The sequence below is a fragment of the Mesoplodon mirus genome (genome assembly GCF_964341445.2).
Source record: "Mesoplodon mirus genome assembly, chromosome: 9".
In the NCBI taxonomy this organism is placed as follows: domain Eukaryota; kingdom Metazoa; phylum Chordata; class Mammalia; order Artiodactyla; family Ziphiidae; genus Mesoplodon; species Mesoplodon mirus.
In genome coordinates, this window is record NC_138985.1 from 41,570,016 (window position 1) to 41,589,839 (window position 19,824).

Consider the following 19,824-nt stretch of genomic DNA (forward strand, 5'->3'; position numbering starts at 1 on the left):
GCAAAGGAAACCATCGACAACATGAAAAGACAACCTACTGAATGGGAGAAAATATTTGCAAATTATATGACTGCTAAAAGTTTAATACCCAACATATATAAACAGCACACACAACTCAACATCAAAAAACAAACTGATTAAAAAATGGGCAGAAGACCTGATTAGACATGTTTCCAAAGAGGAAATGTGGATGGCCAACAGGTACATGAAAAAATGCTCAACATGGTTAATCATCAGGGAAATGCATATTAAAACCACAATGAGATATCACCTCACATCTGTTAGAATGGCTGTCATCAAAAAGAACACAAATAACAACTGTTGGCAAGGATGTGGAGAAAAGGAAACCTTTGTACACTGGTGGTGTGAATGTAAATTGGTGCAGCCATTGTGGAAAACAGTATGGAGGCTTCTCAAAAAAACTAAAAATAGAGTTACCATATAAGCCAGCAATTCTACTCCTGGGTATATATCCAAAAAAAACCAAAACCAAAAACATTAATTCAAAAAGATGTTCACAGCAGCATTATTTACAATTGCCAAGATATAGAAGCAACCTAAGTATCCATCAACAGGTGTATGGATAAAGAAGAAGTGGAATACTGCTCCACCATAAAACATAGTGAAATTTTGCCATCCTGCAGCAATATGGATGGACTTGGAAGGCATTATGGTAAGTGAAATAAGTCAGACAGAGAAAGACAAATACTGTATGACATCACTTATGTGTTGAATCTAAAAGATAAAACAAACTAGTGAAAGTAACAAAAAGAAACAGGCTCACAGATACACAAAATAAACTATACCAGTGGGGAGAGGGAAGGGGGAGGGGCAAGATGGGGGTAGGGGGCTAAAACGTACAAACTATTAGGTATAAAATGAGCTATAAGAATACACTGTCACATATATACAATGGACTATTACTCAGCCATAAAAAGGAATGAAACTGAGTTATTTGTAGTGATGTGGATGGACCTAGAGACTGTCATACAGAGTGAAGTAAGTCGAAATTGAGTTATTTGTAGTGAGGTGGATGGACCTAGAGTCTGTCATACAGAGTGAAGTAAGTCAGAAAGAGAAAAATAAACACCGCATGCTAACACATATATATGGAATCTAAGAAAAAAAAAAAACTCATGAAGAACCTAGGGGTAAGACAGGAATAAAGACACAGACCTACTAGAGAATGGACTTGAGGATATGGGGAGGGGGAAGGGTAAGCTGCGATAAAGTGAGAGAGTGGCATGGACATATATACACTACCAAACGTAAAATAGATAGCTAGTGGGAAGCAGCCGCATAGCACAGGGAGATCAGCTTGGTGCTTTGTGACCACCTAGAGGGGTGGGATAGGGAGGGTGGGAGGGAGGGAGATGCAAGAGGGAAGAGATATGGGAACATATGTATATGTATAACTGATTCACTTTGTTATAAAGCAGAAACTAACACACCACTGTAAAGCAATTATACTCCAATAAAGATGTTAAAAAAAAAAGAGAAAAACAAATACTGTATGCTAACACATATATATGGAATTAAAAAAATAAAAACAAAAAAAAGTCATGAAGAACCTAGGGGCAAGATGAGAATAAAGATGCAGACCTACTAGGGAATGGACTTGAGGATATGGGGAGGGGGAAGGGTAAGCTGGGATGAAGTGAGAGAGTGGCGTGGACACATATACACTACCAAACGTAAAATCGATAGCTAGTGGGAAGCTGCTGCATAGCACAGGGAGATCAGCTTGGTGCTCTGTGACCACCTAGAGGGGTGGGATAGGGAGGGTGGGAGGGAGGGAGACGCAAGAGGGAAGAGATATGGGGACATATGTATATGTATAACTGATTCACTTTGTTATAAAGCAGAAACTAACACACCATTGTAAAGCAATTATACTCCAATAAAGATGTTTAAAAAAAAAGTATATATTGTACAAGGGGAATATAGCAAATATTTTATAATAACTATAAATGGTGTATAAACTTTAAAATTGTGCATCTCTATGTTGTACACCTGTAATTTATATAATATTATACATCAACTATGCTTCAATAAAAAAATAAAGATATGGTATAAAGAAGAGGGGAGGGATGTGGAACCCAGCACATGTTTTAAATTGTTCAGGGCTGCTTTCTTGTTGATCAAGCCACCACTCTTCCTGCTTACCCAGATTCTTGTGGAGCTATAAAAATGCAAATTGATGAAGAAGATCAATAATGGAGTTCATGCAGCTTGGCTGATAGCCATTCTAGAGTGAGTGAGGTCAAGTAGGATGAGCACTGTGTGCTTTGGAACCCGGCAAACAAGTGTTCCCATCTTAGCTCCCAGGCAAGTTACTTAACCTCTCTGAGTTTCCTCATCTTTATGTAAAATCTTCATAATAATTCTTACCATATAGGATTTTAGGAAGGTTACATGAGGTAATCTACATGGTAGGTATTTAATAATTAATTTGGATTTATTTCCTCTCTGGTTCACAGTGTTTTTATTATCTTTCATGAAAATTAAGTCTTCATTTTGCTAGGCTCCTAGTTCTAACATGTAGTGAACAACCTAGGGAGTGAAAGGTGCTTTTCATGAGCAAATAATAGCTTCTGGGGTCATCAGTGGCCCTTCTGGGTCTCAGAATCCGTATTTAATTTCTTACAGCAATTTGCTATGAAACTCACAGAAAGCAATTTAATTAAAATTTAATGGGGAAGGAAGCCTCCAACCTATCTCCAAAAGAATCTGAACCCCAAAGTTTACTAACTTCTCTACCTAAAAGATTGAATGAGGAGTTTGCCCAACAAAAGGAAAGGGCATAAGGGAGATGTGAGGGACTCTTTGGTAGATATAAGATGATGTGGAAGATGAGTCTGGGGAGAGGTGGGGCAAAGAGAGTAGCAAAGCTGAAACCTGCAGGAAACACACTGTCTGGCTTCCCTCCAAAGGGGATGTGCTCCCTCAGCATGGAAGATGCATGGGCTTGGGGTGCTTCTCTATCCCTACATCATCAGAGAAGATGATGAACTTCTAGACAGGACCAAGGGAATACTAGGGGGAAAAAAAAAAAGGACAAAGCAAAAAGGTTGAGAGGAATTCATGTAGAAAAGAGTATAAATAGCAAACGTGATGAAAAAGAAAAACATCATAATTATGCTGTTCAATGAGCTCTTCCTATAAAGATTTTTTCCCAAGCATGATAAGTGGCTTGAGAAAACTTAGATTAAGAGTGCGATCATGGAGCAGGTAACACCTGCCAAGGGGTATAGACATGGCGGTATTATATGCAAGGACAGCTGTAGGTGTGCTATCTTTCTGTAGCACTTGTCTGCAATGTGCCAGGAAGCCTTCTTGCTAAGTCCTGCCAAATCCACCCCCTGACAGATCGTGTGATGTGAATGACATCACCACATGAAGAATAGGAAGCATCTCTCCAGACACTGACATCTGGGGCAGGAAGCAAAATATGAGCACAACACAATTGGGCAAGCTGCAACACTGAGCCAAATATAATAGCAATGATCATTTCCCACAGAGATAAATGCAACGTCCTCAACAAATAAATAGAGCAAGCGGTTGCTTTGCTCTCTGTCAGTCAAGCCAAACATGGAATGCTCTTTAAGAAAGGACATCAACAACTGGAGGAGAAGGTGGGCCAGGATGGAAGAACTGAGGAACAGTTGTAAGCACTGAGGATGATTTGGGAAAAGGTCCTGTAACAGCCTTCAGATACTTTCAGACGCATGAGATGGAGAGGGATTAGGTTTACTTTATGTGGTTTCAGAGGGCTGAACTATAATCAATAAGTGCCTGCTGTCAGGAGGTAGATTTTGGCACAGTGTAAAAAGAACTTCTGAAGAATTAGAACTATCTGTAATGAAACAAACTCTCTGTGGGGTGGTGAGCTCCTCTTAATTGGAGATTTTCAAGCACAGGCTAAACTACTCCTTACTGGGAATGTTGGAAAAGAGGATTTACATATCTGACAGCAACAGAAGCAGATCCAGATTTTGCGAAGCCCAGAGTTTTCAGATTTGGGGAGCTCTTTTTAAGAACAAAGAATACAAAATTATGAATAAAAATCAGAGAGCCTTTGGAAGGCATTTTTACAAATGAGGAATCTTTGAAACTTAACTTTCATTAGCTTTGTCATAAATCCACGGCAAGGGAGTCAGTTGATATCAAATAAATGTGAGATTTGAATTTGTTTTTAAATAATAAATAATTTTTCTAAGTTTTAGAATAATCATTTTGCTGAGTATGGGACAGCATGGAGGGAGTAGAAAGAGAGAAGAAGTGAAATTAGATTCACCTGGGTTCCTAGCTGGCTTCTGTGTTTTCATAGCTGGGTAACCTTGGGCAAATGACTTCACCTCTCTGAGCCTTAATTCCTTCATCTGTAAAATGGAGGTGATGATCTCTACACTGTTTGGGAAAATCTAAATGAAAATGTGTATAAAGCACTGGTATATAGAAGTTGTGTAATTAATGACAGCTAAATTGAAGGACTAATAAGATTTGAGTAGTCATAAGGAAGAGGTTTTAAAAATGCCATTTGGAGTTATCATCTGTCATTATCTGAAGATAATGAAGGACATTGTTCCCCATCCCCCAATTTAACGCATAAGTCAACAGTTCATGAAATGTTTCTAATATTCACATTAGGTTTATTTCAAACAATTCTTGCTGTGAACGGATTAGAAAACTCCCTCACAGAACTGACTGACCAAGATAAACACCTTTGTCCCCCTTGCCCCTGCTTCACTCTCACAAAGTTTGGGGTCAGAAGCAAGGACTAGGACATTTCTTGTCACCCCACTTCCAAGAAGCAGGTTGGCCTGGCCCAAGTGTACTCAGACGGACCACATTATCTAGAGGGTAGTAACGTAGCAGGAGTTCCTGGGCATCACACAACTCTTGGTCACCATTTGTCTAGAAGACTCTTGCTGCTCTAAGTGAGGTCCTTAGCCAGCAGCAATGGCATCGCCTGAAAGCTTGTTAGAAATGCAGAATCGCAGGCCTACCCTTGTATTTTAACAAGATCATCATGTCATCTTATGCACAGCAAAGCTTGAGAAATGCTGATCGGATTACAATGTAATTGACTTTCCCACCTGGTGCCATGCAGTTGAAGTCCCCTCCTTTGGGCTCTTGGAACACATTTTCTCTTATGAGAAAGGTGAGGAGTGAGAGATCTGCCTGCTGTTCCTTGAGAGAGTGCCCAGTCCATCTGACTCTCATTGACCTTTCATTCTTTGGATTCTTTTCCTTTCACATAACTCATGAGGACACTTCAATTTGAGATGGCAAGTTAAACTTATCAGAAGGTCCAGCCATCTTTCTCCGGCTACCACATTTCTTTCTAAGAGGTGGAAGAGAAAAGATGGGACCAGGGTTTGTCTCCCACTCCAGAGAGAGGCCTAGTCTCTCTAAACTACTTCTCTCGTCCCCCTTTTCCTTTTCCTTCCCCTCTCCCCCACCCTGCTTCCCTTCTCCTCCTGTCTGCCCTTGCCTCCCCATCCCTATCCTGTATTCCCTGGGCAAAATACACCAGGGGGCAAATTTTATGGGAATGACTCCTCTAACACTAGGAAGACCCAGGCCCAACCAGCACTGGGACTCACTCTTTGTATTTTTTTCTATCTGATTGGTGTGTTCTGAATCCACCTTTCCTACCTTTGGCTGTAGCCTTATAGAAAAGGGAAAACAGGAGGAGAAACCTATTAGGCCTATATTACTTCTAAACCTCTAGCCTAGACGAAATGAGTCCTCCATCCATCCCAGCACAGCTTCCCAGGGGTGCACTGGCATTTGGGAAGGCTTATCTAGTACCTAACGACATGGCTTTGCTAGTGTTGACTCTATGCATATATTAATAGTAAATACTTATTTAGCACTCTCTATGCTGCATATAAGCACTTTATGTGTATCAACTCATTTAATCCCCTGGTAACCCTATAAAGTACATACTATAGCTATTCTCATTTTATAGATGTGGAATCAGAGGTGAAGTAATTTGCAAGGCTGCCCAGAAAATAAGTCGTAAAGCTGGGGTTCGAACCCAGGCCACTCCCGCCAGAGACCTTGCTCTTAACCTGCCCCTGGCACATTTCTTCAGGAACCCTGTAGGGAGGGGTGTGTGTCTGGTTTGGTTGTTCCCACTCCTCCAGCCAGTTACCATCCTAATCGTATTACCAGTCCCTACAGAGCTCCTTTGTCAAAGCCCAGCAACAGATTTTAAACCACAAAATGTGTCTGACTGCCGTTGTTTGTTTAGTAGACCAACCAGATTTACAAATGAGAAAAGGAAGCATATCCTGGGCTCAGGAAGACTTCCCACAGCACTAGGAGTTTAAAAAAAAAAAAAAAAAAAGGCCACATAAGATGATCAGATAATCCAATCAAAGTGAGACAAAGAGTTACTCTTTTCCTGAAGTGAATTTTCTAGGGGTAAGATTTTCAAAACCAATGAAATTTGTTTTCTGTTCTCAACCACAGTTCCTTGCTTTGGGTAAAGCAAGAATGCTGTTTACAAAGTATTTTCACAGATGTTTACCCTCTGATCTTTACAGCACCCCAAAGAGTTGAGTGTCTTGCCTAAAATAGCACATAAACTAAGTGGTAGAGTTTAGCCTGCAGCCTGCTCTCCTGATGTAGACAGCAGACCACCATAGCCTCACTGCCTGCCCTCTGTTCTTCAGTGAACAGAGTGAAAAGAGTTGTGAGAACCTCATACTTTAGATCTGGAAATTTCTAGTCACCCAGAAATAGCAGCTAGCAAGCGCTGAGGGCTTTATCATGCACCCAAAGAATGTCACATGGTATAATTCAGTTAATCCCCACAACAAATCAATGAGAAGCATGTTACTATAATCTCCATTTTGCAGATGAAGAAACAGAGGTGTGGAAGAGTTACATAACTTACTCAGACTCACCCTTCTAGGAAGTGGCAGAGCTTGTATCTAAACCCAGACATCTGATTCCAGAAGCTGTTCTTTAATCCACCAAGTTCTCTGGCCTCTGCTGAAAAATTAAGATCGAATTATCCAACAGGGAACCACAACAGTATCAGTGCTTAGAAGAATCTGAATAGAAAAGGGAAAGTATACAACATGCTTATGGTAAAGATAAATATTACAGTACTCTCATTATGTTAAATAATCATTAGAAGGTAAACAGAACTATCATCTGGGTGTCGGCATGGAATATTAATGATTAATAAATTAAACTATATCAATTTATATGATCTGAATACCTTCTCTGGGTAAGGGTCTATGTCAGGTAGTGTGGAGGCTCCAAAGACAACCAAGCCTGCCCCTGCCTTCATGAGGCCTACAGGGAAGCTAGAGAGACAGCAAGGCACCATCATACACAAAAGTTATACAACCCAGAACGTAAAAGTAAGAGTTCAATGCAATCATTGAACAAGGCAGTAGGTGATTAATGGCTAAATGAATTCTACAGTCAATAACTGCGATAGGAGTTCAAGGTAAGGAGCCATCCCTCCAAGCTGGGGTTGTAAAGGAAACCTCTGTCGAGGATACAGCTGGATCTGAAAGAATGCCTAAACTCGGAATAGTTCTAGGGGAGGGGAAGGGCATTCCAGATGAGGGGAACAGTGTGAGCATAGGTACGGAGGCAAGAAAATGCTGGAAGAGCACACGAGGTGAGGACAGTAAACACGAAGTCTGAGAGGACCTCACGTTATTTCAAGGCCAGCCTCTCACCCTCAGGGTTCCTGCTGTGGAGGACTCTTGGTAAAGTGCCCTGGTAGTAACCGGGATCTAACGATCCACCCGTGCCCTGCCTGCCAGGGAGCACTTAGCAGCACACCTGCCCACGAGATGGGCAACTCCTTCCAACAAATCTTGTGTTCCTCCCACACCCCAGTGACTGCTATTGTCTCTCATGTGGATTCCTTCAGAAGTATCATCAACCCAGAAGTACAATACAAGCGACGTTGGCTCTAAGTTTTTTGGAAAATTTAAAGCCAGCAAATGTCATCACACCTCCCATCCCTGCCATTGTCTTTGGAGACTTCCTGAAAGGTAAGTTCCTCCAATCGCCCACACTTGCTGTCTTTGTGTCCCCAGACTGCTCTGGGCTTCTTACCAATGACCTATGCCCACTGCTCCACCAACACTTCCCAGAGTGTCCACTGGAATGTCATCGCCTGGCAACAACTCCTCAACATGCACCCACACTTCCCTTCCTACCTTTCCCTGCAGTTCCTCACAAACTCCAAATGGTTAGGGTCAAGGTTTTTCTCACAACCCACTGCTACTGCTACTGCCTTCATGCAAAAAAAAATTTAACTATGCCTCCTATAGAATATAGCAGTGAGCAGTGGTCAAAAATTCTGCCCTCAGGTAGCTTCCATTCTTGGGAGATGGATGCTAGGGAAAAGAAAGCAAACATATGTAAAGTTAGATGGTGATAAATGCAATGTAGGAAAGGAAGCAGAGGTGGAGAATAGGGACTTCCTATAGGAAAGGGCACAGGAGGAGATGAGGAAGGTGACAGTTAAGCAGAAATCAGAAAGAGATGAGGGAAGCCCCTGGGGGAAGAGCTTTCCAGGCATAGGAAAAAGCAAGTGCAAAGGCCCGGAGTTGGGGACAAGTTTGGTCATGCTGGGGACACGAAGAATTTGGCGTGGCTGGAGCAAGTAGTCAAGTGGTAAGAGATGAAGCCAAAGAGAAAGGTAGGCAGGCCAGATAGTGAAGGCCAGGGTGTAAATATTGGCGTTACTCAGGGGGAAGTGGGAAGCCATGGGAGGGTTTTAAATAGAATAACATAGATAAGAAATACATTAAAAAAAATGAACCCAACTGCTGTATGAAGAATAGACAATGGAAACAGGGAGATAGCTTCCAGGTCAATCTTCCATTCTTTTGAAGAAATTCTGCATCTTTAAGGGTCACACCATCCAGTTGTAGCAGCCTCCTCACTTGACCATCACGTTTATAGCTCTACTTCCTCCCCATCATTCCCTGAAGACTTTAGCCCTTCTTTCACAGGTCTTCATCTCCATAACACTTGCCATTGACTAGGGGAATTTAGCGCATACTTGGATGCTCCATTCAACTCATTGGCTTCTCAGTTCATTGACTCCCTTGCCTCAAATGACCTTCACATCATTTTCCCAATTAGCCACTCAGTCCCATGGCTAGGTTCTGATCTTATCATCACCTGGGATCCATCTGCTTCTGAAACCACAGAATAGGTTCCATGCTCAAATCCCAGTCTCCTATCTTTGCAATTTTCTTATTTACCCCTAGTTGAGCTGGTCCCAAATTCATGGAAAATACTAGTCCATTTGCTGTTCACTCAATCCTTCTACAGTCATTATGGCTATTTCGAACATTCTTTATACTCTGCAAACCATCTACCCTCCTATTTGCCCTGTCATTGACTTTGAAAATGAAACCCATCAAATTCCTGCCAACCTCTCCTCCACACCCATCTTTGCTTCTTCCTTCTAATCCCACAGAATGAGGCTAACACCTTCACCTTGTTCAACTTCTCAGTCTTTGCCACATTAGACACCTTGCTCCACAGCATTTCCTTCCAACTTGTCCTGGCTCTGGCTTCTTCCCTTCACCGTTTAAACTTGCTCACATCTCTCTTATCTTGGAAACACACACACACAACAACTCTAAACACTCCCCCTAGCATACACCCCCTTCAGCCTCTTGCCTTATCTTTCTCTCCCTCTTGACAGCCAAGTTTATGGGGAAAATGTTCTACCCCTCTCTTGTGTCCACTTCTTCACTTCCCATTTAATGTGGCTCCTACCTTACTCACTCAAATCTCTCTGTCTACATTCACCAGATTCCCTCTCCAATCCTCATCTCTCTGAACCCAACCTTATGGATCCACAGGTAGGTCAAGTTCACACCTGGGATATTCTTCTCTCCACTACACTTCTACTCATTCTATTTGTTTCAGGAACTCTTCTGGCCTCAGGAAAGCCATTTCTAACACATTCCACCTTCCTATCCCCAAATTACTGGGTAAGATGCCCTACGTGCCAGCATAGCACCTTTTGCTTAATCTTCATTTACATTATCACACTGTTTGAAAATTTCTTGTTCACTCATGAGCCTCCTTTGCTAGACCATAATCACTTGAGGTCAAGGTCTATATCTATATCACAATTTCTCATATGTTTACTACACACTCTTTTAAATTAAATTCAAGAGAAAGTTGAATTTTGAGTAACAGCATGTAGAATTTGGGTTTTCATCTTTGCACTCTAAAGAATAATTGAAAGTTGTCAACCAAAGGTGTGACTTGATCAAGGGGGTAGTTTTTAAGAGACTCTTTCACTTCCCTGTTCTGTTCTGTTCCCATCTCATTTCATCGGGCCCTAGGAAAGCACTAGTCTACTGTATGCAAAACTAAACTATCAAAGGCTTTCTTTCCATTTTCCAAGATAGGGAGTAGAGGATGATAAGCCAGATGGAGAAGGAGTGATGTTGGAGCTGAATTGGGGACATGCGTGGGACAATCAGGTAGAAATGTCTAGTGGGCAGCTGAATAACTGGGGTTGATGCTCAGGCAAGGTCTGAGCTGTGAACATGTCTTTTGGGCTCAGCAGAATACACATGGCAGTTGAAACATGAGAGAGTGTGCACTCACCAAGAGACAGCATGTAGAGCAAGAAGAATAGAGGGTTGCCATGTGGAGAACCTGAGGACACAAACATTTGAAGGATGGACAATGGAAGAAGGATGGCGAAAGAAAGAAGACCATGAAGGAATGGTCAGATAAGAAAGAACCCCAGGAAGACCATATGGTGACCAAGGTCTGCACCTTGACCTTCAGCCCCCGTGTGCAAGTCTTTCAGCCTGTTCACTCCAGACTCTGAGCTGAAGATTTCTGTTCTTGCAGGCTTGATACTCCTGCACATGGTCACAACCCAGTTTTAATCAGTTTCTCACCACTTGACAGAAATAGTTGGCCAGTTCCTACCATATTTACTCCACCAGCTATCCTAAACCATCACCCTTCCAAGGACTCTAATCATTCGCTACTCTCACTCTTTTTTTTTCAGTAACAGCTTTATTGAGATATACCCATTCAATTCACCCATCTAAAGTGTATAATTCAATTTAAAAAACATGTATTCATAAACTTGTGCAACCATCACCAGAATCCATTTTAGAACATTTTCTCACTCCCAGAAGAAATACTGTACCCTTCAACCATCACCACACAAACCCTGTCCCCTAGCACTCCAGTCCTAAGCAACCACTGATCGATTTTCTATCTCTATAAATTTGCCTGTTCTGAACATTACATATAAATGGAACTACATAATATATGTTGTTGTGTGACTGGCTTCTTTCACTTAGCATAATGTTTTCAAAGTTCCTCCATGTCGTAGTAGGAATCAGAACTTGATTCCTTTTTATGAAGATATATATCTGAATAATACTCCATTGTGTGGATATACTACAGTTTTAAACTCATTCATCCGTTGATAGACATTTGGGTGTTTCTACTTTCTGGCTATTATGAATAATGCTGTTACAAACATTTGTGTATAAGTTTTTGTGTGGATATATGTTTTATTTCTCTTAGGTATATATCTAAGTGTGGAATTGCTAGGTTATTTGATAACTCTACGTTTAATCATTTGAGGAACTGCCAGACTATTTGTCAAAGTGACTACCCCATCTTAAATTCTCACCACTAGTGTAGGATATGAGGGTTCCAATTCTCTACATCTTGTTTTCTGTCTTTTTGATTTTAGACATTCTAATATATACGAAGAGGTATTTCATTGTGACTTTGATTTTTCAGATGACTAATGATATTGGACATCTTTCATGTGTTTCATTTGTACATCTTCTTTGGAAGACACAAGTCCCTTATCAGATGTATGATTTTAAAATATTTTCTCCCATTCAGTGGGTTATTTTTTCACTTTCTTGATGATGTTCTTTGAAGCATATTTTTAATTTCTATAAAGTCCAGTTTATTTAGTTTTTTTTTTTTGGTTGTTGTGCTTTTGGTGTCATATTTAAGAAATCATTATCTAATCCAAGGTCATGAAGATTACCCCTTTCTTCTGAGTTGTTTTACTGTCATATTTTGGTACTTAGGAACACCTGCTTCAAAGTACTGAAGCACTGGGTTTGAGCCATGAGTTCTCATTTTCCAGTTGTCTAACCTTAGGCAAACTGTATTTAACTTTTCTAAGCCTTGTTTCCTCTTCTATGAAGTGGAATGAGTTAGTAAAAGCAACCTACTGCATAGGAAAGTTTTCAGGCTCCAGTGAATTAGTGTTTGTCCAATCTCCTAGCATAATGTCTGGTGCCTATAAGTGTTCTATAAATGTTAACTGTTAGAGACCACCAACTGTAGCTTTTCAATGTTTACTCACCTGCATCTTAAACATCTCTGTGTTTTTCCTTCACTTCTATATCAGAGCAAGGGTGTAATTGACTTTCAAGTTATTTACTGTTAATACTATGTAATCACAATTGTATTGTTTAGTGTACATTCTATTATCTAAAACTGTGATTAACACTTTCCAAGATCTAACTTTCGGGTGCATTCTTATATTTGTGTTATGCAGGATGTCACATTATATTGATCATTTTAGCATTGCCATACAAGCTGTGTTTTTCATGAAATGTAATTATGGCAATTTTACATTGCATTATATAAATCAGAATGTATTACAACTATTAATTTGGATAATAACAACAGCCTATTTACACAGAATAGATGGAAAAGAAAAAAATCCACCAAAACATTTTGTTTCCATATAATTATAGAGTCTATTTATTTATGGAATAAAGGACAAGCTAACAGTATAATCTACACTAAAGCCATGGTAATTCTTCATGAACTTAGTTGGGACTTATCCAAAGCTCTTCTGGGAGTTATTCTGAAAAGCAACTCCATTATCTTCTGACAGATCAATAATGTGAACCATCATAAAGGGTGTTTCAAGAGTCTGGTTAGTGAACTTCGTTTCCATTTTGCTCTGGATCAGTGGTTCTCAAACTTCAGTTGCATTAGAATTACTTGGAGAGTTTGTTAAAACACAGATGCTGGGACTCATCCCCAGAGTTTCTGCTTTAGGAGTCATGGGGTGGGGCCTAAGAATCTCCAGTTCTATTAAGTTCCCAGATGTTGCTGCTGCTGTTGGTTGAGGTCGACACTTTGAGAAACTTTGTTCTAGTGCACAGTTAACATGCATCGAAGATACCTAGTCTACATTTCTAAGTTGGCCAGCATCCAGGGAATTTCAGGGGTCTTCCAAATGCCATCAACTCTACTGAAGCTCTCTAGAGAACCCATGAAGCTCCAGAGATCTCACAAACCTTTTGGACTTCTAGATAAAGATGTAAACAGGTGAAAAACCCAGAGGTGGGGGGGATTACACTTCTTAAATTTCTAGGAAAGCTTCAGGCCCTTGGAGGCTCTGCTGACTTTTGAGTCCAGATCATAGGGTTATCCTGCAGCCTACTTAATTATATACTTGGTCCAGCTGATTTTGTTTTGACTTAATTCTCGCCAGCAGACCAGACCCTGTAATACTTTAACATCTCACCCCTGCCCAATTATGCCATTCTAATATTACAGGTCTATTACATACACTCCTAAATTCACAGCCGTTTCAGTGAGTTTTATGATGATTATAATTTGCTTTCCGGTCCCTTTCATACCAACATTTTTGGCTGACTAGCAAGGTTTTCTTCCTTTCCCCTCCTTCAGTAGCTGGTTTTATTTTTTCTGCCAACAGCGGTAGGCGTGTGCTTGAGACTTGGGCAATTCCCTTGGTCATGCTTTGGAGTTGGAGTACAGCCATCCCAATGAAAAATTTGTGGGGCAAGTTTATCTTTCATATGGATGCACAATGTGGAAAGGTATAAATCTGGGATCACCATTAACCATTATCTCTGCAACATGGAGAAGACAATGCCAACATCCAAAGAGAAACAGAACCAAGAGAAGAGAACTTGATAATATTGTCTGAACCTGGATTAAGGCATGTCTGATAACAGAAATACAAGTCCTTCTGAATTATTTGAGCCGACAAATTTCTATTTTAAGTAAGCTAGTTTAAGTTGGGTTTCTATCGTTGCTAAAAAGTCCTGATTACATTGTTCCTGAAGTTAACTGCTCCATAGGGAAAAAACATCCCTGTACCTCGCCTCTGTGGAATACTTCACTTCTGGCCCTTCTGTTCACAAAATGTGTGTGGACTTTTCTCCCATACCAAACAATGCTCTGATTCTCCAGACACCAGCTGGTGTCTTACAATTTAACTCAAATTCTGACACTATCTACCTGGAGTTAACATCAGATCCCATAGATTATGGCTTCAGTCCCACAGGACTGTTCCTTAACCCCATGTCAGATGTCAAACACAAGGCCAGGTTGTCACCCGGGCTTCTGACCTTCTGACTGGCTATAACACAGAGATTTCCATGACCTGCTCCTCAGGTTCAACTATTTCCTAGAATGGGCTGGCCGCAGAACTCGGGGAAACACTTTACTTACCACTGCCTATTTTTACAAAAGATATTTCAAAGGCTACAGAAGAAGATCCTGATGCAAGAGATGCACAGGGCAAAGTACAGGGGAAGGGGTTTAAAAGGTTCTTTACCTGGCCAAACTTTAGTCAGGCTCCCCTAAACTCTCTCTCCATCAAGGCCCATCCCTGTACTTCCCTATAGAATCCAGTTTTAGCAAGAATCCTGCTAAATCAGTTTAGCAAGAATTCTCTACCCTTAAAATCCCATTAAACTTCTCATCCCCACCATCCCCCCAGGTGATATCTGATCAGCCTGGCTTGCCCTCAGCAAGAGTCCTGTTAAGTCATTTCAGCCAGACTCCCCCAGACTTGAGGTCTCCTCTTAGTAATTTTCCATCTACCAATGCCCCGTCCCCAAACTTGCTCCTTGGTTATAAATCTACACTTGTTCTGGTTATATTATTTGGAATTAATTCCAGCTCTATACTGGAATCTCTCTTTTCCTACTGAAATAGTTTCTTGGTTTTATTTTTTTTTAACTTTTTGTTATTTATTTATTTTAAATGAATTTTTATTGGAGTATAGTTGATTTACAATATTGTGTTAGTTTCTGCTGTACAGCAAAATCAATCAGTTATATGTATACATATATCCACTCTTTTTAAAATTCTTTTCCCATATAGGTCATTACAGAGTACTGAGTAGAGTTTCCTGTGCTATAGAGTGGGTCCTTATTAGTTATCTATTTTATATATAGTAGTATGATAAATTGGGAGATTGGGATTGACAAAGACATATGCAATTGTTTTTTGAATAAAATCTATTTTACTGCTTTAACTTACTGTCTGGTCCCGATTCTCTGTAACAGCACATGGAGCCCCCGTGGCCTGTCCAGGCAAACCACCTGCCCAGTACCTTTTATGTGTTCAGCATTCCAGAAGATCTGTGAACCCATTCTTTTGCATTTTTATGGAGGCTTCATTATACAGGCATGATTGATTAAATCTTCGCCAGTAAATATCAATTCAAACTCATTTCTTCTGCCTCCTCAGAGGTGAGAGGGTAGGGACAAAGTTACGGCCGTCTAATTACATGATTGATTCCCACTAGTAACCATATCCCATCCTTGGGAGGGGATTTCTGAAAGTTACCTCATTTAAAAAAAATTCTTGACAAATAAAATTCTCTTTTTAAAAAACTGAAGTACAGCTGATATATTGGGTTGGTGAAAAAGTTCATTTGGGTTTTTCTGTAAGATGGTATGGAAAAATCCGAATGAACATTTTGGCCAACCCATACAATATAAGATACAGGTGTATAACATAGTGATTCAAAAATTTTAAAGCTTATAGTCCATTTATAGTTATTATAAAATATTGGCTATATTTCCTGTGCTGTAGAATATATCCTTGTGGCTGATTTATTTTATACATAACAGTTTATACGTCTTAATCCTCTATCCCTATCTTGCCCCTCCCCCTACTGGTAATCCCCAGTTTGTTTCCTATATCTGTGAGTTTGTTTCTTTTTGTTATATTCACTAGCTTATTTTATTTTTTAGATTCCACATATAAGTGATATCATACACTATTTGTCTTCCTATGTCTGACTTATTTCACGTAGCATAATACCCTCCAAATCCATTGCAAATGGCTGAGTAGTATTCCATTGTATGCATATATATTACTTCTTTATCCATTCATCTGCTGATGGACACTTAGGTTGTTTCCATATCTTGACAATTGTAAATAATGCTGCTATCAACACTGGGGTGCATGGATCATTTCAAATTAGTGTTTTTGTTTTTCTCAGATATATACCCAGGAGTGGAATTCCTAGATCATATGGTAGTTCTATTTTTAGTTTTTTGAGAAGCCTCCATATTATTTTCCGTATTGGCTACACCAACTTACATTCCCATTAACAGTATATAAGGGTTTCCTTTTCTCCACACTCTTGCCAACATTTGTTATTTATGTTCTTTTTGAAGATAGCCATTCTGACAGATGTGAGGTGATATCTCACTGTGATTTTAATTTGCATTGATGAATCCTCAACAATGTTGAGGATCTTTTCATGTGCCTGTAGGCCATCTGAATGTCCTCTTTGGAAAAATGTCTATTAGAGTAAGATAATAACTCCATAATCACAACACTTAAAATGGCATGGTTAAAGATCTGTGTAGAATGCAATTGTCAAAGAAATTTGGGTTATTTTTGTGACATTCACTATTAAAATAATAACTAGAATTATGACCGATAACTTTACACCAGTACATACTCATGTTTTAGAAATTTCATATAATTTCTAGAACATCAATAATAATGATATTTACCCATACAATATACTCTAAAAACGTTGATCACTGCTCATTTGACAATGCTTCCCATGTAATTTAACATACCAAATAAGACTAATTAGTTTAATATCTCTCTTTGAGATATTTCAGGGGCCCTCTGATGCATCCCAAAGTTTGCTAGAGGTCAAAAGAACCTCATTTAGAATTTGATTTGGGGAAATTTGTTGAAGACATCAAAAGGTTTTAAAACACTTGGTCAAATAGGAACATAGGATATTGTGAAACAATACTTATTCACTAAATCAAAGTGACAATAAAAGATTTCAGGGCTTCCCTGGTGGCGCAGTGGTTGAGAGTCTGCCTGCCGACGCAGGGGACACGGGTTTGTGCCCCGGTCTGTGAAGATCCCACATGCCGCAGAGCGGCTAGGCCTGTGAGCCATGGCCGCTGAGCCTGCGCGTCTGGAGCCTGTGCTCTGAAACGGAAGAGGCCACAACAGTGAGAGGCCAGAGTACCGCAAAAAAAAAAAAAAAAAAAAATTTCAAAAAGCAAATATAGATGGTTATAACAGATTGCTTAAAAGGTAAAGACACCTTACAATCTGTTATCAAAAGCAGATCAGTACTTCAAGAAAACTGTCCTCTTAACAGAGAGAAAACCAAATTCTGATTTTGCACCATCTTACCTTTAATATTAAAATTTATTTATCAATTAAACTTGCTCAAATCTTAGTTCTGAGCATGCACAGAACTCTTTCCTCAGAGTTCCTTTTCCATAAACCTCCTATAACTTCTTTTTGCCTTCAAATTTTGTCCTATGCTTTCCTTTTCTCTCTCTCTTTAGGACAAAATTATTCTCTTTTCCCTTGGTAAAATGCATGTACTTCCCTTATACCTTCTTTTTCCCTTGCATATAAAGATATTTTTCTTATTAATTTTTAGTAGTTTTAATTACATATTTTAATTCAAATCCTCAACCTTTAAAAACCTTAATTTCTAGTGAAAATTAAGAAGTAAGCAATTATGAACTATGTTTTACATTAGTATTCTGTAGAACAGCAAACTTAGAAATACTACTAATAATTTCTAAAAACATTTGCTTTCTTTTTTTAACATTTGCTTCCTTATAGAAAATATTACAGTATGGCACCAAACTTATTTATTTATTTTTATGTTATTTTTTAAAACATTTATTTATTTATTTATTTATTTTATTTTTGGCTGCGTCAGGTCTTAGTTACAGCATGCAGGATCTTCGTTGTGGCTCAGGCTTCTCTGTAGTTGTGGCGTGCAGGTTTTTCTCTCTCTAGTTGTGGCACACAGGCTCCAGGGCACGTGGGCTTCTGTAGTTGTGGTGCGTGGGTTCCAGAGCACGTGGGCTCTGTAGTTTATGTTATGCGGGCTCTCTTATTGAGGCGCGCGAGCTCAGTAGTTGTGGTGTGTGGGCTTAGTTGCCCCACAGCATGTGGGATCTTAGCTCCTGACCAGGGATAGAACCTATGTGCCCTGTATTGTAAGGAGGATTCTTTACCACTGGACCACCAGGGAAGTCCCCATATTTATTAATAGTTCAAATATCTTTAATTTCTCTGTAAAAGAAGTCTATGTTCAGGAGTTAATGTTTCAGGATCTTAGTTTATTTGGGAATGATCTAGATATTCAAGAAACATCCATAATTTAGCAAAACTCTGAAGTTCCAAGTTACCAAAAATATGGAGAAACAATTTTTAAGTAGACATATCATAAAACATAATTATGCTTGAGGAGCTTGCCTAAAAACTCTTACCTCATTTACATTTAATTTACTTATGAAAATTTCATCAAACCAAGTTATTTTTCTTGCTGACAAATTTTGTACATAGATAATAAGATCTTACTTAACTTTTATTAAACCTAGATTAAACAATAGTATTATACTTAATGCTGATGACTGTAAAGACATGTCTGTATTAATTAAACCAACAATCTTAATCTAACTTTAATACCGAATATTAATTTAATACTGCATATTTCCCAAATCATGTGAACCTGAAATTCATTTGGGTCAGTTTCTATAATATACTTGAGAATTTATATAAGTGCTTAATTTCCTTTAAGCCAGTTAAATATAGCTCATTTACAGATTAATTTTGGCAGTACCATCCAAAGGTAAAGACATGTCTTATCTACCATGTACACACAGACATATGGACAGACAACTAATGTCTCATAGCTTCATTTTAAAACTTAGTCATGAATCAGGTATTACAATATACAACTCATTAGTTTATAACACTTGGAAGTTAAGTTTATTTGTTTGAGTTTAAATAGGCCTCTGTTCCCTTTTCTCCCCCCAGCCTCAGGAATAGGAGATGATATAGACAAGAGTTCCCTGACCTAGTAGAACATTTACATATCAAAGACACAGGGAGAGAAATACAAGCTCCTCCTAGAACAACTTCTGTTCCTTTTCGGTCAAAATTTTGGAAAGATACTTTATCAGGCTGGCTCTCTCTAACTGTGCACGCAAAAGCTGGTTTTGGAACATGAAAAAGAGTTCCGTGTTGGCCACTTTAGAGGAGGGTTTCCTTTAGTTCCAAATTAAGTAAGTATGTGCAAGTATAAGTTCCTTATGTACATAAATCCAGTTGAGGTGTTAGTTAGAGGTTATCTAGTGCTCCTTTTTGTTCTCATTTAGAGGCTTCATTTCCCAGTTGAAAGGTGCTTTGTCAGGATAAAATTACTATTGAAAACTATGTGGCTCAACTCCTCTAGGCATCACTCTAGAGTCCTCTCAGAGTTTTTACATGTCTCGGTTTCTCTCTCCAGAGTCTGAAACTGCCATGGGCGCTCAGAGCACTGGATGGTTCATCCTCATACGTGCAGCTCCATATGAGTGAGTTTTTCTTTTATTTATTCATTTAATATTATTTTTTATTTTATTTTTTCTAATATCTTTATTGGAGTATAATTGTTTTACAATGTTGTGTTAGTTTTTGCTGTATAACAAAGTGATTCAGCTATATGTATACTTATGTCCACATATCCCCTCCCTCTTACGCCTC